At 34.8% G+C, this 27578-nt stretch overlaps 1 pseudogene; it reads right to left on the bottom strand.

Moving 5' to 3' along the window:
- Positions 1 to 5533: 5533 nt before the first annotated feature.
- Positions 5534 to 10616, bottom strand: LOC115961844 (annotated as a pseudogene).
- Between the last annotated feature and the right edge of the window lie 16962 nt (positions 10617 to 27578).

The following is a 27578-nucleotide window of genomic DNA, read 5'->3' as shown; positions in this document are numbered from 1 at the left end:
ACCCCCACCACCCCCACCCCCCCCCCCCCCCCCCCCCCGCCCCCAGATCCAAACCTCCCTCTTGACTCTGATTTTCTCTTCACAGTTCTCCCTCACTGCATCGACCACACCGTTTGTGGTGTTTTCAGTTGGGTTTGTTTGATTTTGCTTCCATGAGACTGGGCTTCCAGAGCTTCGGTTTTGGATTTGGCTTTTGCTATTGGGTTTGTTTGTACTGGGAGTTTGTATTGATGGAGGTAAGAGAATTTGATTGTTGAATTTTCTGATTTGGTATTTTTGAGCTTTGAGTTTTGAATTTTCTGGTTTGCTGGAGCGGTTGGTAGCTGTGGAGGAATGGGGTTTTCCTTCATTTGCATGTGCTAAGTTTTTTTTTTTTTTTTTGAAGAGCCCCATGTGTGTGGAATTTTAACGTTACAGTTTGTTGTTATTTTGTCCTAGTTTTGGAGGAGTTGGAGTCTTCTTGTTATATGGTTCTAATTTTTAGGAGTTCAAAGAGTCCCAGAGGATCATGATGTGTTTAATGGTCCGGATTTTTGCTTGAATAAATTCAATGGGTATTTGGAACAAAAGATATCATAATTATTGAACATGAGGAACAAGTTAGTCCAAAAAGAACATGTTAATTTTTTTGTGACGCGGATTTTTTTTTTATAATTAAAATGCTGACATTGGAATTTTTTAAATGCTAAATAAATTTTAAATATTATTTTAATGATCACATCAGCGTTTAATAAGACAACTATGCACTTTGTTTGCCACAATGAGATGACAATAGAAACTACAATGATAACGATTTCTTAATTTGGGAACTAGAGACGGAAAAATGAATAAGTATGGGGATCAAAATAAAAATAAGGTGAAAATGGAGAAACAAAAAATGCATTTACAACTTGTATTTTAAATATAATAAAATTTTAGATCTTGATTAAATATGCAAATATATAAAAATTATATATATATATATATATATATATGTTAGACCGTGAGTTATATCATTCCACCTCAAAATCAATTAGTGATGAAGAAGACACACTCAAATCTTTTATGAGTTTCAACATCACACCATGCGGGCCTGTTTTTAGAGTGGTTGTAGGGAGTCAAATTGTGGTTCTCCCAACAATCCCTCCCTCACAATGACACTATCGTGACTCGAATCCATGACCTTGGCTCTGATACCATTTGTTGGACCGTGAGTTATGTCATTTCACCTCAAAACCAATTGGTAATGAGGAAGACATACTCAAATCTTTTATGAGTTTCAACGTCACAACATACGGGCCTGTTTTTAAAGTAGTTGTAAGGAGTCAATTGTGGTCCCCCAACAATATATATATATATATATATATATGTGTGTGTGTGTGTGTGTGTGGGGTGCACAATTTTTTATTGTACTATACCTACTTATTATTATCTAAAAACTCTTGTTCTTTAATTAAATATATGACAAAATTTAGTTACAAAATTAGTTGTAGTGTAAGGCTATAAGCCTATACTTCATTTAAAAAAAATTAACATTACTACATATTTTGAAAATTTAATCGTTTTTTATGTTCTTAATACATGTTAAATTTTGTACTAATTAGATATTATTTACTATATGAATTCATAAACTTATATTTTTGCATAATTTTAAACTACAAAAACTTGCAATTTAAACAATTTATTGATGACATAACTATTGATCTTTAATTTTCTAAAAATTTTGCAATTAAAGAGGACATAAGAAGAAAATGTAATTCAATGGTGGATTTGTCATAAATATGCATACATATTACAAAAATTTTGGTAACCCTAAAATGTACACCACTAATATTGAAATGTGTTGTTCTTCTGGCCAAATCAAAACAACATTTGGTACACAATTGACTCTCTTGTTAATTGTATCTTCATATTGAGAGAAAGATGAACAGACTTGTGATGATTAGAGCTTTGTGGGTTGATGAATATTAATTGTGTGTGGCAATACCTATTGATTAATGTGTGAATATTATTGTGGGATCTAGGATTGGAGGGTTAAAACCCCTTATTTTACTCCATAACTAGAAGGAATTTGAACTCCTATGAATTTTCAATTATATATAAATTATTAAATAAATAAAAGTGACACCACAGTTTGGAAATTGTTATTTGGAGATTCAAATTTTGACTGTTCATTTAAAATTAGTTGATTGATAATGTGACAATATTTTAACAATTTATTTTAAAAGAAATGGTGAATAATATCTTAGGAACTCTAAAGGATCTCAATCCTTTATTTGGTCTATTTATTATCCAAAAATACCAAAAATAAAAAACCATATTTTTTTGTGTTGGATTTTGGTGTTTTATTATGTTTTTAAGGTTTGTTTCGTCTTATTAAAAAATCACTAACTTCTATTTTTATTGCTAATACAAGTACCACTTACAAGTCAAGATTATTTATTGAAGACATACAAACAAAGGGATTGGCCACCAAAAATTACCTTAGGGAAGGAATGAGCAGACGCAGTAATCCTAAATTTGATGTCTTCGTTAGCTATCATGGTGGTGATACGGGCACAAATTTTACCAACCATCTCGCAGCCGCTGTAAAGCGTAGAGAGATTGGCATGTATAAAGTTGACGTGGACATCCCTAGAGGGACAGTGATTTGGAATGAGCTAATGGAGGCAATAGAGGCATCTAGAGTTGCAGTTATCGTATTCTCAAAAAACTATGCTTCTTCTACTTGGTGTCTGGACGAGGTTTGGAAGATAATGTCTTGCAATAAATATTTTAAAATGGTAGTGCTGCCTATTTTCTACAATGTGTCTCCTTCTGATGTAAGACAACAAAATGAGAATTTTGCAATTAAGGTTAAGGACGACAATGATAGCAGGTTGAAGAGATGGAAGTCTGCTTTGACCCAGGCTGCAAACCTGGCGGGTTTGGACTTAAAACCAAATCGGTAATTTTCATCTCTTTGTTTTCAAATTCCATCTTTGATGATTTAAAAAAAATAAAAAAAAACAAAAAAAACTCACTCTTATGATCATTTTTAAATTTAGATCATATATCCTCTCTCTAGCCTACCCAAAAATAATAAAGAAGAACAATAACATATTTTTCTTTTATCATTTCAAGGTTTTTTAGCCAATTAATGATTTTAGTTCTTAAAAAATTTGAAATGATTGCTTTTGATTCGCATGGTTAAGCTAAAAAATGACACGCCATCACCCTATTAGACTTATCTAAAGTGGTCAATTTTAGTTTATTAGAGACAAATAGTTTATGAACTATAATTTAATTACAAATTGTATAGCCTTTTTTAGTTATATGTTATGTTGTTTAGCTTTCAACCCTTAGGCTACAAGAACAAGCATATTATTTACCGTACCAATTCTTCATCTTGAAGCTTGCTGAAACCTTAATTAATTGAATAACTTTCTTTTTTCTATTGTGGCTACACTTCCGACTGTACAGTCCAGAGGCAGACTTTATAGATGAATGTGTTGAACACATTTGGAAACTACTACAACTCATCCCAAAAGAAGCAGCGACTTATAATTTGATTAATTTCAGGTTCAAACCTCACCCTTTTTACTTTGTGTTTGCTTGCATGCAGAACAGTATTACGTATGTGTAGTGCTCTTAATAAATTTAAGCTAATCCTTGTATTTGAAAATATGTTACCTGTTGATGTAGTTAGTTGCTTAGCTTGACCTCGATCCAGTAATGCTTACAAGGTGTACACTAGTGTTTGGTACTCGATAATCTTTCGGAATTTTTGGCAATGTTAAAATGCTCCAAGCATTTCCATATGTGTGGTTATAAATTGCACAAAGGAAATTCCCATGCCAATGGACATCTTTTTTCCTATACTTTTGTGGAATGGAATTCCCTTTCGAAAAAGTGGCTATCAATGTTCCCATTTAAGGAAAATGTTATATTTTATATAAATCAATCATTTTATCCTAGTTCTTTCTACCCTTTAACCAATAAAAAAAAAGGTATATTGCATTTTTTTTCCCTGTGATTTAATGACTTTCAATTCAGCAAAAAAATAGTCTTTTATTTATTATTAATTAAGTAATTATGCTGATACTTGAATATATATATTAAATGATAACGCTGAGATATAGTGGTGGAGCTAGAATTTGAGTTGAGGATGCAAAATTTACACATTGTGAATATAAATAGTATTTGAGACAAATTTGAAAAATTAGAAGTTATTCATTTGAATATTAAATGATATTTTAATGTAATTATGTTCAAAATAAACCTTTACTACATATAAAGAAAGTATATTTATTATGTTGTATTTATCTAACTTTTGATCACATGAACCATCAAATTTTCAAGGTCAAAATTCGAGTTATGAATGAAATGATGATGTAGACTTATATAATAATGCTCAAATTATAATACGTGAGGCTGTAATATAATATTTATTATATAGTTAGCTTCATATTTTACTGTTTCTATAAAAAGTTTTAGTTACTTAAACATTCTTAAACAATGGGGGGTTTAGCTTTCTTGCTAAAAGGAAGATACGCACGAAGTTATTGTGCAAGGCGTGGCAGTGATAGTGGAGGACTTGAGGTCTAGAAGCTATGCTCTAAGAAACATAGTGATATTCATTCAAGTTAGCTAATAAATTTTCATGAAGTGCGAGTGAGGTTAGGTGAAAATTAATTCCTCAGTGGTTTAAGGGATATAATTTGTCTTCCAGTTCTCTTAACATTTTATAGTTTTTCTTTGCAGCAGCTCGGGACGAACCCTCCTAGCTGAACAAAACGAAGCAGAAGCTCCAAAGGAACATGTAGACGCAGGCTCAAAAGCACAAGATCATGGATTTCGAAAACGTTACGCGAGGTCATTCAGTGCCCCCCTGTATTTTGACCAAGTTACAGCCCCAAATAAGAGGATGAAAATAGATCCTACTTTGACCTTGGAAGTGAGTGCCTGTACGACTATATGACTAGCCCAAGGCTTCGCCATTTTATTAAAGTTTCCCTGAGTTCCTAACTATATATATGGACCCATTTATTCATGGATTGCACTGAACTCTTTCTTTCCCTTTTCAGTCTTTTGGTGCTTATGTGGCTGATCCTAAATCCTCTGCTAAACTTCAAGCCAAACAAACGAATTCCACATCCTTGGAACAAAGGCTGGAGGAGCAACGTTGTGAATTCGAGGCCAGGTTCAAAGCTCTGGAAGTTGAGTTAGTGAGGCTAAGAGATGGCCGCACCACTGACAAGACGGAAGAAGTTTTCCAGGCCAGTGCAGGGAGGGGAAGACCAGATCGAATTACACAATGTCAAGCAAGTCTAGCACTGACAAGAAGAAATAGAGTGTTTTTCCCTACACCATATTTCTTTCGTTATCTATCTTTGTGGGGGGAGTCGTGTTTGTGCTCTCACTATCTCTAAAACAACTAGTCACTAACCCTCTATGGAATAGTTTAACAAAGGTCATATATGTGTACACTAGCTGCGCAACTAGTGTACACATACATAGATCTTATTCCTAGGGCACTGCAAAAACCGCTAGTTCAGATAAAGCCATCAAACTGGCCAAACTAGCAACTAGAGCTCTATAAATTATATGGATAGATATCAATCAACCCAGATCATTATAAGACAAAAATTAACATCTGAAAATAAGGATATTGTAAAGATACTGAAAGAGCATGACCTTGGAACTGAATTCTTCTGTCAAAAGCCAAGAACCCATTTTCAACAAGGCAGCCAAAGCAGGGGCAGCAGCTGAACCAAATTCAAGTGCAGAAGCTAATAATGGAACCAACTGTAGAAACAAGAAAACAAAAACATAAGCTGGCATTCAAAGACATTTCAAGTAGATATATAACTTCAGAATTTCCATGTCACACCTTTTTCAGGACAATTGGACGAGGAAGCTGCTCTGCTAAATTTGGAAGCTTGCGGAAGAAGCTATCCTTTTCAACAGTGTCTTTTAAATTTAGAATCTCCATAAAATGTATTGTGTCCACCAGTTTATTTTGGAAATAGTCTGCCAATCCATTGGTTGAAAAACTTTATAATAAGAGGAAAAAGAATGGCAGAGAAAAGAAAATCCAAGAAGCAACATTATGCCAAAAACAGAAAAGCAGAGCTGAGTATAAGAATTCATAGCAAATTTCATCAAAATAGGTACACAACTTGACATAGTCACCACTCACAAGGCACATCATGTAGCAGGTTACCAAGACTAGAGTTTCTCCAAAATTATTAAATACAATCAAGTTTAGGAACTCAACACTATTTTCAATAAGCTTTGATGAATTCAACCTATGTGAAAGCCGCTGATAATCTGGAAGCAAAGACTGAGGCAAGAAAACAGATGCAACTGAAAATTGAATCAAAGCAACCAACACATGCATAAACAAAATAACACAACAATTAATATATTACTACAAAATAGAGGTAATGAAGGCAAAGGTTGGGTGGAGATAGTGTAGCGAAGAGGCAGGGAAATAACTCATTGTAAGAACTCACAAAGCCCTACACAAAACCAATCCAAAAGGCCAAAAAAAAAAAAAAAATACCCAATTCCGTTTAATCTAAAGTTGGATTAAAATTTTTTAAAAATCTTCAATGAGGGACACACCTTAAGTTGTCCTCAACCGGAAAAGAATAATAAATCCAACGGAAAAGCCTGCATAAAAAAATATTTCAACATTAGAGTTTCAGTCTTGTTGAGGATCTATAGACTACTCCAATGTTTTGGGACTAAGGCTTTATATCAACAATCAAAATCTGTTTTACTATTGCTAACTCATATGACCTTACAACTTTTGCTCAAGATGTACCAACAAATTGAAATTGGTCCATCTTATCACTCACATTGTGTTCAAGGTGACATTATGTTATCAAAAAAATGATTTTATCGATCAATAGCAAATCATATGCCTTCACTTGTCTCTATTGTGATCTCAATCTCCATCTTGCTTGTGAGTTGTGAGGAAGAAAGATACCCACTGTTTTTCCCATTTATCACTGTGCAGACTGTCATTTTGTTGCTGAACTAAAATGCATCATCTTTCAGGCAACCTGATATATATAGAGAATCTTATTTTTATTTTTAAAGACCAAAAATTTAAAACCATAACCTACTAGCTACTAGTGAAGATCTTTCTATTTCAGAATTGAAATCACCCTGAGACTTGAGTTGCATTGGATAAACACAGCTTGTTAATGCCATGTGTTTGTAAAATATGGCTAAAACAAGATTTTCATAGAAATCCCATGATAAAAGCATGAGTGTGTTAACTAAATGCCTAATAAACTGTTAACAGGTGACAGAAAATTCATTGACATACAAATTCGTATGCAAGGAAGAATGATCACCTATATCCTCTTTGTAAAAAGCTTCCGAAGAGCAGCAATGTGACCATCAGCTAAGTCCATGGCATAGATGTAGTCTCGGACCTGTTTAACACAAAAACATTTGATATTTTGTAAGTGCAAAAAAATTGTCAAGTTAATCGAATTTTATGTAATGACAGGAAGTCAAATACTACTGCCATGGTTATAAAGGATTATAAGTGGAATACAAAATTAGACATAGTCTGTGTCAAAATGGTCCATGAGATGGGACTAATGGATATTACTGAAACTAGGGAAATTCCTATCAACTACTACTCAAAAACATTTACACAAAAAAGAACATACCGCATTACCATCCTTCGTGGGATAATCATGACCATACACATTAAGCTCGAGCAATCTGCCAACAGCTACTTGCTGTATTTATGGCATGAGATTGTTTGGGATGCCCTTTGGATCTTCACCAATTCTCCCACTCTCATGAGCCCCAACAGGATTGAAGTAACTGAGTCATATAATTTTCCAATCTGGCTCCGCCTTCTGAATATCTCGAGCAATTTCTTCAAGGAAAAGCTATAAATATAGAATATATTAAAAGTCAGGAAAGAAAAGAAACTGCACTCCTATGAACACAAGAAACAGCAAGTGGGATTATCCAACTTCAAAGACGGATCCTATGTGTGGTATGCCCAAAATAAACATTACTAAGCACCCAGTGATACATACCATGGTCCTTCCATAAGGATTCATAGCTTTCAATTTGAAAGACTCAACACAGGGCATTTTTTCAGGTTGACCATAAACTGTTGCAGAAGATGAGAAAACCATCTATTTGGCCACAGGATAACATTATTTGCATCAGTAGTGGGCAGAGCATGCCAACATGTGATGTAATCAATAAAAAAAATGATTCACATTCTAAGACCAAACAATTCTCCGTTAAAGATTCAACTGGAACTTGAATGCTATAACTACTTTCGACAAACAAATAATTAGACATTTTTTATGATTCAATCATTACAGTGGTGGGTGATATACAAGGCCCGTGGTGACAAAAGAATTAGACATCGAACATAAAAACTTCAATTTAGCAGTAAGACACCAAAAACAATAATATTGCTTCCACAAATATACAGCTACATATACAAATCATAGTTTATGCAATTATGATTTGAAAAGAAATATACTGGAATCAAAGATTTTGCAAAACCAAATATGACTAAAATGAAAGTTTAATGCATAACTCAACAGCAAAAAATTCTTCAAGGCATAAATTATTGTTGATTCACTTCCAAACCATTTGTTACCAGCACAAAATTCAAAAAAAAAATCAAATGAGTTCAAGAAATCAAATCGAGGACACACCTTTTTGCAATAATATTTTGCCATAACCTCATAAAGATTAATAGTGCCAATCAAATTGTTATAAAAATAACAGCGAGAGTTTGCAACACTCTCCCCAACAGCTTTTAGGCCAGCAAAATGGATCAAAGCATCAAATCTGCCTCAAACAAAGCCAATGGCACAAAATTAAGCCAATTCTGAAAAAGTCTATAATTCTGTTTGTTTCCACAGAAAATAGTTAACAGTAAAATTGAATGAAAACAGTGGAAAATCATAGCACTGCTAATGTAATTGAAATTAAACATACTGTGTTTGAGAAAAGAGCTTCTCCAAGTCCTTATTCCTAAGATCACCCTGCAATCAAACCAACACGTAATGTAACCAAAAGCCAAAAACCTCAAAACGCCACCATTTGGTTGCCAAGAAACTGTCAAAAAAAAATTTTTAAAAAATACAAGTCTCCCGAAAATTAAAACCAGCATTGCTCAAGATATTCAAGAATCTCTAATTTCTAACCTTCTTTTCCCTCCTTTTCTTGGTAACCAAACAAAACAAAAATTTACACACACACACACACACACACAAAATTGAATACCAGGTGGAATTCAAGATTCTGAGAACGCTTAGGGCCGAACAAATCACGAACCCTATCAACAGCTTTGGTGACGGAATTATCAAGATTATCGATGATCGAAACCCTAAAGCCTTCATTGAGAAGCTGAACCACAGTGTGAGAGCCAATGAAACCGGCTCCTTCGGTAACCAAAATCGTCTTTTCCGAGAAATATCAATGGAGAGAATGAGAGAGAGAATACCAAAAATTCTTTACAAAGTTCTACTAGGTAATTTCCAAATTCATTTTTTTTTCTCGGGAAACAAACAGAGAGAGAGAGAGAGAGAGAGAGAGAGAGAGACCTGTAATCGGACAAAGGGGCGGAGGAGAGGGCTCTGACTATCGTCGGAGATAGTATCGCCGACCACCGCGCCTCAACCAATCGTCGGAGATGAGATGAGCTCCGAGAGAGAGAGAATTTTCTAAGAGTTCTCATTTAGTTTGGAGGATGGTTGAACAAAATGAAAATGGGTTTTCTAAGAGAGTGAGCAAAGATTTTATTCGAAAATTGGGTTTTTGAATTCTGTGTTTGTGTGAGAGAGAGAGAGACTTTATTCCGAGGGTTGTGTTAGAATTCCGTTGAAGAATGTAAAAATTTGGAGGAAACAATTAAGCGGGATTTTTGTGTTTTAGTTTATTTCGAGGGTTTTAACGACCATGGGAAGAAGATTAGTCAGATTTTAATTAGCGCGCCAGTTTTTAGCATTTGTTTCAACCATTTTCAGTGAACCCTTGGAAAAAATTGGTTGAAACAAGTTATGTTTTTTTGTAGTGTGCTAACCCGTGTATTGCATAATAAAATTACTGAAAATAAAATCTAAGAAACATTGGATTATAAAGTGATGTTATTTACTGAGTTCAAAATATTTACCTACTCAACCATTTTCTTTATATAAAGGTTTATTGCTTTTTAATCTTTTAACCATTTTTTTGCTCAATATTTGCACTTTAAAAGGTTTAAGTATTTGAATTTTCTTTTAAAAAGAGAGTGTAAAATTTTTGAGACCTTTTTTTGGGAACTTCACAACAAGAAAATAGTCTTATTGCAACAAAAATTTTCTTTGTAATAAACTTCAACTTGTTGCAATCAACCTTTATTATAATGAAATTTTTTCGTTGTCCACTATTGCAATAAATTTTGTTGCAACATACTATTGCAACAAAAATTTTGTTACAATAGAGTTTTATTGTAATAAAATATTTTTATAATTATTTTTTTTTTTGAAAGCAATATTTTTATAATTATTAAAAATACTTTATTGCAACAAAAAATATTGTTGCAATAAGTCTATGAAATTAGTTATGGTCCTAGAATATTTCTCAAAATGTACCTCATTTACAAGATATTTCATTATGGTCAAGTCCATCATATGATTGTGGGTTCAGATGTCTGTCACTCATAACTTGTCATGTATAGCAAAAATTGTATAAAAAAAAAATTCAATTTTTTTCCATGTTTAATATATCTATATACTATGTAGAATAGTTAAATTAGTAACCATACCATCTTTCATACTAAAAAAATAAAAAATAAAAAGTAAAAGTACCATTTTTTTTTTTTTTTGGAAGAATGAATAAAATTTAACTTGCCTATAAACCTAAATTTTAACTCGTATACATAATGACTATTGTACAACAAAATTATTGATCTAAAGAGTAAAAATTGGCAGAAGTGTAGACAAAGACAAACAATCACTGAAAGCATTAAAAAAAAAAAAAAAAAGAAATAACAAATTACAAATTACAATATTTTATTTTTTTATACAGTACATATAATATTATTTTCAATAATCATATATATTATATACATATATATTTTGAGAATATATTATATAATTATAAATTTTAATTTTAATGACAAGAAATTAACAAGTACTGTGTTAAGAGCTTGGCTGATGAGGAAACTAATGACAAGAAAGGAAAATGGGGAGGAATGAAATGTTGGTTACTTCGAGGGTAACCACCTCCAAACAGAGAAAGAGCAGGAAACGATAGAGGAAAGTAACTGAATTGATTCTATGCTTGTTCAATCACTGTTCTGCCAATCAGTAACTACCAACTGTAACTACCACTAACAACCTTCTAACTAACTCTCACTACCTGATCACTTAACTAAGCCTTACACCTTGCAGCTGCACTGCACATGACTCAGTATAGCACAATTACACGCACACTTAATCACAACAACAACAGGCACACCTCATCACACTACTAGGCACAACACACAGTATCCTAACATACTGGAAGGGTCAGACTTCTTAGTATTTGCTTTTGCTATTGAAGACAAGTTGAAGTGTAGACCATACCCGTGTAGGAGTTAAAGCAAATTGTAATCCCAAAACTATTAAAAAAAAAAAAAAATCTTGTCTTATTATTGCCAGTCGGCTTCAAAGAACTCTCTCGCTACAGTTATTACAAATGCAACTTTAGTTGGGGTGAAGAAAAGGAAGAGGACAAGATTTTTTGTTTACAAACGCTTGACGCAAAAATCTTGTCTTAGATATCCCACTTGCCTCATTATTGTATATGGTCGCAGTTATTGGCTTTGTGTGAATGGTTTTGTTGGTAGGTTAATATTTGTGATTGGTGATTTTCCTTCCAAATTGTTGTGTATCTGAAGGTTCAATTTTACATTAAGTACATCTATCAACTATATAAAAAGAATGAAGGTGACAAAGAACAGTGTTTTTTGTTTTTGTTTTTCGGTTTAGTCAAGTGAGTGTGTCAAAATGGTGAGTATATTTGTTTTAGTAAAACTCACAATTTCTCATAAAAAGAGGACAAGGAGAATTGAGAAACGAAGAGAAATCAAAATGATAGAAAGTTTTGGTGTGATTCATATAAACGTCAAGAACCAATTTTTTTTTCTTAAATTAATAAATTTCCAATTTCCGGTAATCAACTGATAGCTAGGTCTTTCTCCAAAAAAAAAAAAAAAAAAACTGATAGCTAGGTGATTTTTGGCATTTAATTCAATTTTAATGATATATTCTGAGACTATGATTACTTATTCTTACATCTTACAATAAGTCTAAGTAGTAATGACACAGATATTTTGATTTTTCACATGACATTATGAGGCTAAGGTGTTGCGTACAAATAAGGACTCAAATAAGAAAGTTTGAAAATAAAACCTTTAATAAGGAAAATTATTTTATTTTACAATAAAGCTAGTAATGTATGCAATTGATGGCTTTAAAAGTCCTACTAATGTTTGAAAATTTTCCTAATCAAATACTACCATTCACTGCTGCTATTCTTATATTTGAATTTCAATTTTTGCAAAGAGACTGATATTGCCACCAACTGATAAAAACTGATTTCATCAGATCATTTAAATGAGCTTTAAATAGAAATTATAAATTTTATAAATAAATAAAAAAAAAACTTTTAACACTTGCAATGTGTTATTATAGGATCACAACCAATTTCATATTTATTTTCACAATTATCTTATGTGGTCATTTATTCATATCAAATAATTATGTAGATAGGTATAAAATTAATTGTGGTCCTAGAATTTTTTCTCTCTCAAGTACTATCACATGGTAGGTGACTGTTTTTGTCACATGAGTGGTAAAAAGAAAATAATGAATTTACATCTCTACCATTCACAACGTGTTATTTATAACAAAAATAGTGTTAGCATAATTTGTCTCTCTTACTTTTTTTTTTTTTTTTTTTTCCCTTCTTTCTTCTCATTTCTAAACAAAAACTTTGTTCCCACACCCTCATCTGACAACCATCACATTTAGTCCTCCTGTCATTTATTTCTCACCTTAACAAAAATCAAAATGTTCAGTGGTATTGATTGAGCAACAAAATCAGAACACTCAACAAAACCGCTGCAAAACAAAACTGAAAAAAGAAAAAGAAGAAGTATAGAGTTGAGAATGACACAAAGGAAGTCCAAACAAGAAGACAAATCCAAAATCTATCAATTACTTTCTTAAGGAGTAGAGAGTAGAGATTAATTGTTAGTGTTTTGACATCACATCACATTCCAGAATTGCTACTTGAAATTTTAAGTGTCACGTAGTTTATATGATGTCCTATAGAGACTCTTATACATAAATAATATAATCCCCTTCTTTTTTACCAAAAAAAAAAAAAAAAAAAGATAAAGCCTGACCGAGATTCTAAATTCTTCTGAATTCAATAAAATAAAAAAAACAACAGCTTCTTTAAACAACAATTTTTTTTTATTTTTTTATTTTTTGAGAAATACACACACACACACACACATATATATATATATAAGGGAAGGGGATGAGAGAAGGGAATACACTCACATGCCAATACCAAAACAGCATGCGACAATTAGTGTCGCGGAGTAAGTGATAAATCCCTTCTCAATATCACACCTTACTAATCTGCATGCATCAGTTAGTGTCGCGGAGCAAGTGATAAACCCCTTCTCAATATCATTCCTTACCAATGTGAGACAACTCGACAACACTTAGTATTTTTTTAATTTGAGAAACACACACATACACACATATAGGGAAAGGGAGATGAGATAAGGGAATACACTCACATACCAACGCCAAAACTATATGCGGCAGTTAGTGTCGCAGAGCAAGTGATAAATCCCTTCTCAATATCATATTTTACCGATGTGGGATGACTCAACAACACTGAGTATCTTTTTTATTTGAGAAAAACACACACATATAGGGGAAGGGGGATTAAACAACAATTATTGGTAGGATAGGATAGCAATTATTATTGTTATTATTATTTTGAGTAAAGGTAGGACATAGGCGTTACAAACTTATTTAGATTAATCTATTGTTTTCCTTCATAGCATTGTAAAAATGGTCATGAAGAATTGGTCCTTCTGTCAATAGATTAATCTATTAACAGAAGGACCAATTTCTATTGGTATTTCAATGTGTGTGTGTATATATATATATATATATATTGTGAGGACACGATTCGTAACGAACCACAACAGTATTGGGTTCGCACGTAAAAAGGCCCAAACAATATCATTTGTAGAGCGTGGGTTTGAAAGGCTAGGCCTTGGTCACCAGGCGGTGGGTTTTTCGTGGTGTTCATACATGGTTAAGCTGTTTTCACCCCTGGAGTCTTTCTCCTGGAGGTGGGCTGGGAGGCTCTGGTTTTTGGCCATTTTTCCCAGCCCCTTCTCTAGATTATTTACTTTTCCTTTTATACTAGCCTGCGTTCGCTGCCCTTCGTCCACGTGTAGGGTCAACCTTTTCAAGACTGATACTTGTCCCATCAGCCCATACCCAAAGTCGTTGGGGGTGGTTGTAAAAGCCGAAGAATACGGTTTTGTCAGGTGCAAAGTATTGAATGGCAGTAAGGGCAGCTTTTCCTGGATATTTTTAGATTTTCTTTCAAACTTAGTCCTATACCGTTTTTGCCCCTCTTTCCGGTGGGATTTTGGGTTTATCGAGGACTGAACTGTCCTCGGCTGTATCCCAAGGCTATCTTGTGCTTTATATTATTGAGCTTGGGCCATAGCCCTCCTCGGCTTGGGCCTTTGGACTCCCCACAAGTAAATGGGTCTGGCCCATAAATTATTGGGCCCCACAATAGCCCCTCAAAACCCTGCTATCCGACCTCTTGGTTGGAAAGGAGGGTTTTGGTAATACCGAGCCTTTATTATGGCTCATTTAATTCAGTCTTTCATTGATGTTGGCGGTTCTCCACCTGCCCAGGAGATGTACCGGTCTACGAGATGTTCCTCCTAATTTATCCACGACGCGCTCATGCCATTTGGCTATCCAAAGCGTGTCTTTAATAGTTTCCCTTTACGAGATCTTTCAGATTTAATGGTTATTGATGGTGTGGGGAAGCGGAATGGGCATATTATTGTTTGCAGATTTCCTTGGAGATCTGAACATATTAAGTACCTTCCGCTTAGCCCCTCATATAAAAAGAAAAGGCGAGAGTTGTTTCTCCCATACATGAACCCCTTTAATCCCCCCAAAATCTGAAACCCTTAGACTCCTCCCAGAGTTTACTTTTACCCTCTGGTTATACGTTAAGTTGTGATACGTTCACCATAGTAATAAGCAATGAAGGAACCATGCCCCTCCCAAAAACACCATGTTTTAATAAAGCTCGACATGGCTCGGTCAAGGCAAGGATGGCGGAGACTCAAGATTTGTCTCACTTTCCTTTCAGCCAAAATCCGAAGCAGGGGCTCGTCACGTCAACCTTTCAGCCAAAATCCGAAGCAGGGGCTCGTCACGTCAACCTTTCGGCGTGACTGAGCCGAGGACACCCATTATCAGAACCAACCGCTCTCTCATGAGCAAATCTAACATGGCACCAGTGTGTTAGGAGTCAGGACTGAAGCAGGGACTAAGTGCCCCTGTTTCTTCCTCTCTTTGTTCACTGGTGCCTCCTTTTGCCTCTCTTTCTTCTTCTTTCCACCACCAGATCCATCCTGGTGCTTTTCCTTCTCCCTCTTTTGCTCCTTTTTCTTTCTTTTCATCTCTTCCCTCTTCTTCTCCTCCTTCTTTTCATTCATCTCCTCCATCTTCTTCATTCATCTCCTCAATCTTCTTCCTCCATCTCCTCCATCTTTTTCTGAAGAAGGTCCTTCTCTCAATATGGGCGATACTGAGGCAGAGTTTGGAAGGACTTCGGAGACGAGTTTAAAAAGACACCTGATTGTTTACTTATCTGTATTGCTGATTTTTTTTTTTTTTTTTTTTTTTTTTTTTTTTTTACTGTTTCGGCAGTTCACCTTTTGTATAGGCTTGTTTAAGCCCCTCTTTGTACGTTGTAATACATCTTTATATTAATAAAAATTGTTATCACTTTACTTCGCATGTTCTATCTCTATATTTCCAAAACGATAACGCAATGCATAGACATACAATCTTGTAAATTCTTTTTATTTTTAAACCGTGACCGATGTCTAGGACCAAAGTTCCAGTTAATAAAAAGATCTTGCTCTGTGTTTATAAAAATAATCCGGCTTAATAATACTGAATTGAACAAATGATACTTAGGGCTGAAACTTCCATTAGGCAGGAAAAGAAAGGACATTATGATGAGCTTACTGAGTCGGTCGGGCACAATACCGCCGACCTTAGAGTACAATACTTGGGGCCCTAACCCCTTATCAAAGAGAAGGGCGCTTTTACGAATTTGCAAGTGCTGTTCGGCACAATAATATAGCATTTGAATCAATGACAACTAGGGCCAAAATACTCGCTAAGAAAAAGATATCACCATAACTTTAATAGAGTTGTTTGGCACAACAATGCCGACCTGTGAAAAACGATACTTACCCCAAAACTAGCCGAGATGGGAGCTGAATGCTCGATGCAGTGTAGGAAGTAACCATCCAAAGACATATCACCCGCAAAATGAACAGCCCCCTTAGGCTACTGAATAGTGGGGCGTTTCACCATCTTCTTAACACTCTTACTGGCCTTAACCTTTTACAATATTTGAGCCGAGGATTGAGTAACTTAAAATTTTTATTAAGTAGCCAATCTTACGAAACTCAATCTTTTTCTCATCTAAGTAGTTGGTTTCCCCATAGGTTTGAGTCCGAGGACCATACAATACCTTGGTTCTGTCCAAAACCCAGTTTTTCTCATCCAAGTAGTTGGTTTCCCCATAGGCTTGAGTCCGAGGACCATGCAATGCCTTGGTTCTGTCCAAAACCCAGTTTTTCTCATCCAAGTAGTTGGTTTCCCCATAGGCTTGAGTCCGGGGACCATGCAATACCTTAGTTCTGTCCAAAACCCAGTTTTCCTCATCCAAGTAGTTGGTTTCCCCATAGGCTTGAGTCTGAGGACCATGCAATGCCTTGGTTCTGTCCAAAACCCAGTTTTCTCATCCAAGTAGTTGGTTTCCCCATAGGCTTGAGTCCGAGGACCATGCAATGCCTTGGTTCTGTCCAAAACCCAGTTTCTCATCCAAGTAGTTGGTTTCCCCATAGGCTTGAGTCCGAGGACTATGCAATGCCTTGTTTCTTGTCCAAAACCCAGTTTTCTCATCCAAGTAGTTGGTTTTCCCCATAGGCTGAGTCCGAGGACCATACAATACCTTGGTTCTGTCCAAAACTCAGTTTTTCTCATCCAAGTAGTTGGTTTCCCCATAGGTTTGAGTCCGAGGACCATACAATACCTTGGTTTTGTCCAAAACCCAGTTTTCTCATCCAAGTAGTTGGTTTCCCCATAAGTTTGAGTCCGAGGACCATACAATACCTTGGTTCTGTCCAAAACTCAGTTTTTCTCATCCAAGTAGTTGGTTTCCCCATAGGTTTGAGTCCGAGGACCATACAATACCTTGGTTCTGTCCAAAACCCAGTTTTCTCATCCAAGTAGTTGGTTTCCCCATAGGTTTGAGTCCGAGGACCATACAATACCTTGGTTCTGTCCAAAACTCAGTTTTTCTCATCCAAGTAGTGGTTTCCCCAAGCTTGAGTCCGAGGACCATGCAATACCTTGGTTCTGTCCAAACCCAGTTTCCTCATCCAGTAGTTGGTTCCCCATTAGGCTTGAGTCCGGGGACCATGCCAATACCTTGGTTCTGTCCAAAAACCCAGTTTTCCCTCATCCAAGTAGTTGCGTTTCCCCATAAGGCTGAGTCCGAGGACCATGCAATGTCTTATTCTGTCCAAAACCCAGTTTTCCTCATCCAAGTAGTTGGTTTCCCCATAGGCTTGAGTCCGAGGACCATGCAATGCCTTGGTTCTGTCCAAAACCCAGTTTTCCTCATCCAAGTAGTTGGTTTCCCCATAGGCTTGAGTCCGAGGACCATGCAATGCCTTGGTTCTGTCCAAAACCCAGTTTTCTCATCCAAGTAGTTGGTTTCCCCATAGGCTTGAGTCCGAGGACCATGCAATACCTTGGTTCTGTCCAAAACCCAGTTTTCCTCATCCAAGTAGTTGGTTTCCCCATAGGCTTGAGTCCGGGGACCATGCAATACCTTGGTTCTGTCCAAAACCCAGTTTTCCTCATCCAAGTAGTTGGTTTCCCCATAGGCTTGAGTCCGAGGACCATGCAATGTCTTGGTTCTGTCCAAAACCCAGTTTTCTCATCTAAGTAGTTGGTTTCCCCATAGGCTTGAGTCCGAGGACCATGCAATGCCTTGGTTTTGTCCAAAACTCAGTTTTCTTATCCAAGTAGTTGGTTTCCCCATAGGCTTGAGTCCGAGGACCATGCAATGCCTTGGTTCTGTCCAAAACTCAGTTTTCTCATCCAAGTAGTTGGTTTCCCCATAGACTTGAGTCCGAGGACCATGCAATACCTTGGTTCTGTTCAAAACTCAATTTTTGGCGTGGGTCCTTGGCTTTAGGGGAATTAGATCCTCAGCCAAGCCCCTAGAGTTATCCATGCGATTTAATGCTACCAAGCGTAGCCCCTAGTCAAGAAGCATAGACCTTAGTGGAACTTTACACTTAAACTCTATAACCAGTTGTTAGAAATGACAAAGGAACTCTCTCGACCTACCATCTATGCCAACACACAAGCCTTTCCCACAGACGGCGCCAATTGTGAGGACACGATTCGTAACAAATCACAACAGTGTTGGGTTCGCACGTAAAAAGGCCCAAACAATATCATTTGTAGAGCGTGAGTTTGAAAGGCTAGGCCTTGATCACCAGGCGGTGGGTTTTTCGTAGTGTTCATACATGGTTAAGCTGTTTTCACCCCTGGAGTCTTTCTCTTAGAGGTGGGCTGGGAGGCTCTGGTTTTTGGCCATTTTTCCCAGCCCCTTCTCTAGATTATTTACTTTTCCTTTTATACTAACCTGCGTTCGCTGCCCTTCGTCCACGTGTAGGGTCAACCTTTCCAAGACTGATACTTGTCCCATCAGCCCATACCCAAAGTCGTTGGGGGTGGTTGTAAAAGCCGAAGAATACGGCTCTGTCAGGTGCAGAGTATTGAATGGCAGTAAGGGCAACTTTCCCTGGATATTTTTAGATTTTCTTTCAAGCTTAGTCCTATACCATTTTTGCCCCTCTTTCCGGTGGGATTTTGGGTTTGCCGAGGACTGAACTGTCCTCGGCTGTATCCCAAGGCTATCTTGTGCTTTATATTATTGAGCTTGGGCCATAGCCCTCCTCGGCTTGGGCCTTTGGACTCCCCACGAGTAAATGGGTCTGGCCCATAAATTATTGGGCCCCACATATATATATATTTTTTATTTCTTTGTTTTTTATATTTAGTGTAGAAAAAAACTTAAGTACAGTACTTTAGGTATTGTTCTTTAGATTCCCCTCTTAAGATTCAGTTATGTGGTTATTTAATTAAAACATACATTTCTATCCCATGAGAAAAAATCTACATAACAAAATTTTAGGAAGAGAACCTAAGGAACAGCACCTAAATACTGTACCTAAGTCTTGCTCTTTAGTGTATTATCAGTAAACATGCAATCAAAACGTTTTTATGTTTTGATTGAAAGTTTTATACTAGCTAGAACTATCGGTGCTACTTACTTTATAATTAAAGTGTGTAGTAGTCAAATATATGGCCCCATTGGCAAGGGTGGATGATTCTTTGAGTGGGTCCCCACATATTCTTTTCCCATCATCCCATATGATCAGCTTCACTTGTAAGAATTAAAGGCATATACATGCTAGCTACTAGAACACAGATAATCAATAGATCCACAAGGATTAAGGACGTACCTCCAGATACTTTGAATAAACCTAAATAAATTACAAATAGCAATAGTCACGTATGTGCACATCAGCACATGGCCCAGGCAGATCTTCCTCTCCATGTTCCTCCTTACAAGACGAATTTCGATGGGGCAAGCAACCCTGATCTTTCAAAGATGAGATCTAGGTTTTGTCTAGTGTTAGGAGTGGAGAAAGGACCTAGCCTTATATTATATACAGTAAATATCCACTCATCATAGATCAGACTTAAAACCCAACACTCTACCTCACATCAGACTATTGCATAAGCCCAATAAAACAAGGTTTACCGAGGCCCAATACTGAATTTCACCACAGCATATTACCAGGCCCTCCAGGTTTATTAATTGAGTCACATCCAACCCGTTTTATGAATCCAAAAGTTCAATTAGTAGAAGTCCAATTCTAACATTCTCCCACTTGGGCAACATTAATTGCTGTTTGTAATTTTGAGAAATAATTTTGAAAATGACTCTTAGGTTGAACAACAATTTCTATGGTGGCCATCCTAATTATCAACTCAGTTAAAACACCTCCAACGTGATCTGATCCAACAAACCAACTAACATGGACCAAGGTTGGCATTATGCAATTATTTGCATAAATTCATCCATGATCACTATGTTAGTAATTCTGTTGACATGATCACTATCTGATTTGATGCGTGTAATATGGACTTGATACCACTCCTCTATGTGGTCAATTATGCCAAGTCCATAATGGTCCTCTAAATTGGTTTTCTCATGAAAACCCCATACCATCAATTTGAAATGTGTAAACACTTCCTGAACTAAGACAAAGAACATGTCTTCCCGCAGTAGTATGAACAAACAACATATCACTTGTCAAAAGCAAAATAAGTATGCTTTCCAATGGTCACAAAGCCATCATATGTTTCATTTTTTGATATACAGTAACATCTATTACATAAGAGCAACTCATCCACTAGTACATCTCGAGATCTTTAACTACATAGATCTAATATAATTGACAAAGCAATCATGTTTAAGATTGATGTCATGCATTTAAGGGCTTTTATCAACCATGTCATCATTTATTAACAATGTGCACAAGAATTGAAGACATAGCTTTAATCAACATTTAATTGACAAAATCAGTTGTAACATTAAATGAATTCCCAAGCAGCTCATACAAAAAAATGTATTTTGGATGCACTATCTCTCATGAGACAGTCACACTATATTCAAAATTCTTGAAATAGTTAAGAAACTCAATAATATTTAATAAAATCAAGATATAACTAAAATATCTTTACCACTTTGCTATGAAACAAGCTCAATTTATCAACATGAGTTTCTTTGACAATATTTAATATTAACAGTGCCCATCAACAAGGTTCAACTTCCCAAACTAACATTATTGCCTGGCAAAAATGGCCCATTACCATCAATTTTGGAAATAATTTGCTCAGAAACACTGTTTCCGAACTATATAGCAATCTACCACTTTTTCGGGCCTATAGCGGCGTTTTCCGCAAAATTTTTTTTATAAGTCCCCATAACAGGTTCAAGGGGCCCTATAGTGGCGTTTTTTAAGCCCTATAGTGACGTTTTCGGGCCCTATAGCGGCGTTTTCGGAAAAAGTGGTATTTCCCTAATTATTTCCGAAACAGTGCTCTGTTGCTAAATATTTCAAAAATTAATGCTAATGGGCCATTTTTGCCTTATTGCCTTTCATAGGACCAATCCATCACATACTATGTGCCATAATTAAGCAAATGATTCCCACCAATCACACATGTTTATCTTTAGTGTTTCTTAGAAAATTTTGAAAGAAAAAGATATTCAAAGTGAGAGTTACAAACATTTATAGATCTTGGGTAAAGTCTTAAAACCATCCAAAAATTGTTTCCAATATTCACAATAGTTTTCATTTCAAGTTGTATAACTTTTGGCCCAAAAACTGTCAAATTCGTAAATTCTGCATATCCTCATACAACATTCATACATTCAAGATTCATACAACTCACAATAAATTTTGATGAAAAGAAACTTGATACTCTCGTGCATCTTATATACAACTCTCGTACATCTGAGATTCTATAAACTTTGTTTTTTCATTTGTTTGCCACATTTTTTGTCACTCTCCCTCTACTAAAGAGGAATTAACGCTTTTCACATTAAAAAAAATTGGGACAAAACATATTCTTTTATGTATTGAAAAATATAGCGATTCAATAATCAAACAAAACACTTGATAATTTGGAGCCACAATGAAATGCTTTCTTTAGACAATGTAGGCACCCACACAACAGTTGCTAAAAGGTTGCTATAAATTTATCTCTTGAATACAACCAAGTTTATTAGGTTCTAAAAATAACATTTTCGGTAAAGTCCTAGTGGATTTTTAGTGCTCCTAAGAAATTTTTGAAAGAAGAAGATATTCAAAGTGACTAAGTGAGAGTTAGAACCATTTATATATGTCATGGGCAAGAAGTTATAACCGTCCATATTTTTTTTCATTTCATTGCCACAGTTTCTTTCACTTTATATCTACTAAAGAGGAAGTAACACTAATCACATTAAAAAAAAAAAAAAAAAGGACTACACATCAAATTTTCACTAGCAAAATATATAATAAAAAAATAGAGATTTAATAATCAAACAAATCATTTGACAATTTGGAGCCATAACGAAACGCTATCCTTAAACAATATATGCACCCACACAAGAGTTGTTGAAATGTTACTACAAATTTATCCCAAGGTTACAACCAAGTTTATTACATTCTAAATACAAAAATTTTAGAGAAGCCCCAGAGGATTTTTAGTGTTTGTTAGAAAGTTTTGAAAGAGTATTGAAAGTGAGACTTAGAATCATTTATATATCACAAGTAAAGAGCTATAACTGTCCAAAAATTGTTTCCAATATTCACAAACATTTTCATTTCAAGTAAGACAAATTTCGTCCCAAAAACTATCAAATTCGTAAGTTTTACATAATCTTGTGCAACAGTCGTATGTTTTGGTTTTGTACAAACTCTCGGGACAATTTGATGCAAAAGAAACTCAAAAGTCTCATACATCTTAAATACAACTCTCATACTTAAAAGATTCTCTAATTTTTTTTTTTTTAATTTCACTTCATTGCCATAGTTTTTGTCACTTTAGCTCTACTAAAGAGGATTCAATATTTCTTACATTAAAAAGAATTGGGACTAGACATCACTTTTTCACTACCAAAAAACATAATGAAAATAATATAGTGATTCAGTAATCGAACAAAATATTTTAGAATTTGGAGCCACAACGAAATGATACCCTTAGACAATATATGCACCCACACAAGAGTTGATAAAGGGTACTATAAATTTATCCCCAAGATACAATCAAGTTTATTACGTTCTAAAAATAGCAATTTTGGAAAAGGCCCTGAGGAGTTTTAGTGTTTCTTAGAGTGTTTTGAAAGATATAGATATTCAAAGTGAGAGTTACAATCATTTATATATCATGGGTAAAGTCTTATAACCATCCAAAAACTGTTTCCAATATTCACATTAGTTTTCATTTCAAGTTGTACAACTTTTGGCCCAAAAACTGTCAAATTCAAAAATTTTGCATAATCTCGTACAACACTTTTACGTTTGAGTTTCGTACAACTTTCAATTGATTTTGATGAAAAGAAACTTGATACTCTCGTACATCTTACATACGACTCTCATGCATCCGAGATTTTATTAACTTTGTTTTTTTATTTGTTTACCACATATTTTTTCACTCCCCTATACTAAAGAGTAGTTAACACTATTCACATTAAAAAGAATTGGGACTAAACATATTGTTTTCTGTACTGAAAAATATAATTAAAAAAAATATAGTGATTCAATAATCAAACAAAACATGTGATAATTTGGAGCTACAATGAAATGCTTTCCTTAGACAATGTATGCATCCACACAACAGTTGCTAAAAAGTTACTATAAATTTATCTTTTGAATACAACCAAGTTTATTAGGTTCTCAAAATAGAAATTTTGGTAAACTCCCAGTGGATTTTTAGTGTTTCTAAGAAAGTTTAGAAAGAAGAAGACATTGAAAGTGAGAGTTAGAATCATTTACATATCATGAGTAAGGAGTTATAATTGCCCATAAACTATTTTCAATATTCACAAACATTTTCATTTCAAGTGGAAAAAATTTTATCCAAAAAACTATCAAATTTGTAAATCCTGCAAAATCCCCTACAAAACCTGAATGTTTGAGTTTCGTACTAACTCTCAAGAAATATTGATGCAAAAAAATTTGAAACTCCCGTACGTCTTACGTACATCCCTCGTACGTACAAGATTCTCTAAATGTTTTTTTTTTTTTTTTCCTCATTACATTAGCATCGTCTCTTTCACTTTAGTTCCACTAAAGAGGAAGTAACACTTCTCACATTAAAAAAAGGGGGCTTCACATCAAAGTTTCACTACCAAAAAATATAATAAAAAAATATCGTAATTTAATAATCAAACAAATCATTTGACAATTTGGAGCCACAACAAAATTCTATCATTAGACACTATATGCACCCGCACAAGAGTTGCCAAAATGATACTACAAATTTATCCCAAGGATACAACCAAGTTTATTACATTCTAAATACAGCAATTTTAGAAAAGTCCCAATGGATTTTTAGTGTTTCTTCAAAAGTTTTCAAAAAAGTACTAAAAGTGACAGTTAGAATCATTTATATATCACAGGAAAAGAGTAATAACTATCCAAAAACTGTTTCCAATATTCACAAATGTCTTCATTTCAAGTGGAACAAATTTTGTCCCAAAAGCTATCAAGTGTGTAAATTTTGCATAATCTTGTGCAACTGTCGTACGTTCAACTTTCGCAGAAACTCTCAGGAAAATTTGACACAAAAGAAACATGAAAATCTTGTATGTCTTACATACAACTCTTGTACATAAGAGTCTCTAATTTTTTATTTTTTTTCACTTCATTGCCACAATTTTTGTCACTTTAGCTCTACTAAGGAGGATTGAACACTTCTCACATTAAAAAATTGGGATTAGACATCACTTTTTCACTACCGAATAGTATTATGAATATAATATAGTGATTCAATAATAAAAAATAAATAAATAAACGTTTTAGAATTGCGAACCACAACAAAATGCTATCCTTAGACAATATATGCCCTTACACAAGAGTTAATAAAAGGTACTTCAAATTTATCCCTAGGATACAACCAATTTTGTTACATTCTAAAAATAGAAATTTTGGATAAGGCCCTACGGAGTTTTAGTGTTTCATAGAATGTTTTTGTTGGGTTCTAAGACTTTAGGTTTAAATGTATTAGAACTTCAATTTGTAATATTGGCAAACCATGATCAAAACGTTTAGTCTTATTTTAGACTTGCTCAAAGTATGCTTAAGTGTAAAGTTGGAATCGAGTGCACTGCAGGATTTACTGTGTAAATATGCCTGGCTCGATCGATCGAAGTTCATGTAGATTATTTTTCTGCAGAATTTTCCAACTTAGCCCAAGCCCATTTGACGTGTAGGATTTTATGTTTTACCCTAGGTATAAAAGGAAAAACCCTAGCCACGTTTTTATGTTGTTGCAGTTGTTGTTTATGCTGTGTATGTGAATCTCTTGTGAGATCTAGAGGTGTTTGTCTTCACATATACTTAGGGTTATCAAGAATCAAGATTATGTCAAAAACTTGATGATCATTCAATTGCTACATTAAGAGCTTAAAATTACACAAGCGGGAGTGCTTGTACTTGCTGTGGATCTGAGAAATAAGTAGTCCATGGACTCGGAACTATCATGTGGTTGTGGTAGTAAGTTTCCTACTAGAGGTAGTAATAGAATGTTGGTAATCTAAGTCACTATTGTGTAAACTTCAATTCTTTCATAGTGGATCTGTTTTACCTTAAGGATAGTTAGGTTAAATCCTCCCTAGGTTTTCTACCAATTTGTTTTTTCTGGGTTATCATATCATTGTGTTCTTTATTTTTCACACTGTTTGAATGATATGATTTATCTGTGTTAACCTAGATCTACATAATTTACCTAAGTTAATCACTTAGTTAAATAACTAGGTTAATTTGGTTGTGTTTTAAGGGGTCTAAAAACATACAGTTTTGAAAGAAGAAGATATTCAAAAGTGAGAGTTACAATCATTTATATATCATGGGTAAAGTCTTATAACCATCTAAAAACTATTTCCAATATTCACATTAGTTTTCATTTCAAGTTGTAGAACTTTTGGCCCAAAAATTGTCAAATTTGTAAATTCTGCATAATCTCGTACAACACTTGTACGTTCAAGTTTTGTGCAACTTTCACATTAGTCTCCTACGTGTTATATACAAATCTCGTACGTTCAAGATTCTTTAAACTGTGTTTTTTCATTTTGTAAAGTTGAATTTATTTAACTACGTATTGGCTTTATTCTGTGCCAAATTTGCTTGTAATTCAGCATTTAGAAACCCTGTATTTAAGTGAGAATAATGTAAAGGTTGTGTGTGAGAGAATGTGAAAATTTGATCAAGAGTGTGCAACAAGAAGGTGACTCACGACTAGAACTTGCAACTGACTCGTGAGTGGTGACTCACCAAAATGATGCACACTCACCAAAATGATGCACACGTGTGAAGCATGCAAGAAGATAAAGAGTCAGGATAGTTGGATCACTATAGGACAAAAAGTACAATCTGGCTTAGTCTGGTCACTGGCGACTGGAACTCGCGACTCATCCCAATCGCAAAGTGACTCGCCATGACCTTTCACATTCCATCTCATACCCTACTATAAATACCCGTCTACCCACGACATGTAGAGAGGAGGAAGAGCGAATTTTGAGAGAAAAACCCTAGAGAAAAACAAGATTAATAATTTGGAGCCACAATGAAATGCTTTCCTTGGACAATGTTTGCACCCACACATGAGTTGTTTAAAAGTTACTTTTAATTTATCCCCATAATACAACCAAGTTTATTAGGTTCTAAAAATAGCAATTTTGGTGCAGTCCCAAAGGAATTTTTGTATTTCTAAGAAATTTTTGAAAGAGGAAGACATTGAAAGTGACAGTTAGAATCATTTATAGATCATGAGTGAGGAGGTATAACTCCATAAACTGTTTTCAATATTTACAAACGTTTTAATTTGAAGTGGAACAAATTTTGTCCAAAAAACTATCAAATTCGTAAATTTTGCAGAATCCCCCGCAACATTCGTACAATCGAGTTTCGTACAAGCTCTCAAGAAATATTGATGTAAATAGGGCTATAAACAAGCCAAACTTTGCCAAGTAGTGTGTGTTTGAGCTTGGCTCGTCAGTAAAAATAAAATGCTCGAGCTTTGCTTGAGCTCGATACAAGCCTAAAAATAATGTTTGAACTTGAGCTTGTGAGAATGTCAAAAAGATTAAGCTCAGTTTGGATTGGCTTGATTAGTTAGTCAAGTCAAACTCGAGCTTAATATCAATCTTAAACTCAAGCTTAATTCAAGCTTTTTAGCTTGGGATCCAAATAATTGTATTATCAAATTCTTATATCTCCAAAAATCAAGTAAAAAAAAAAAATATATATATATATATATACCTATTTCAGCGTGCTTCGAATTCCACCTGTGATTAGAAATTTTTCAAATTACAAATTTACATAATTAAATCCATCCATTCATCATTCATTGTCTATAGCTTGAGTG

This window comes from Quercus lobata, chromosome 9 (assembly GCF_001633185.2).
Source record: "Quercus lobata isolate SW786 chromosome 9, ValleyOak3.0 Primary Assembly, whole genome shotgun sequence".
Lineage (NCBI taxonomy): Eukaryota > Viridiplantae > Streptophyta > Magnoliopsida > Fagales > Fagaceae > Quercus > Quercus lobata.
The sequence above is the reverse complement of the archived record's forward strand: the minus strand, read 5'-3'. Positions and strand labels throughout refer to the sequence as shown.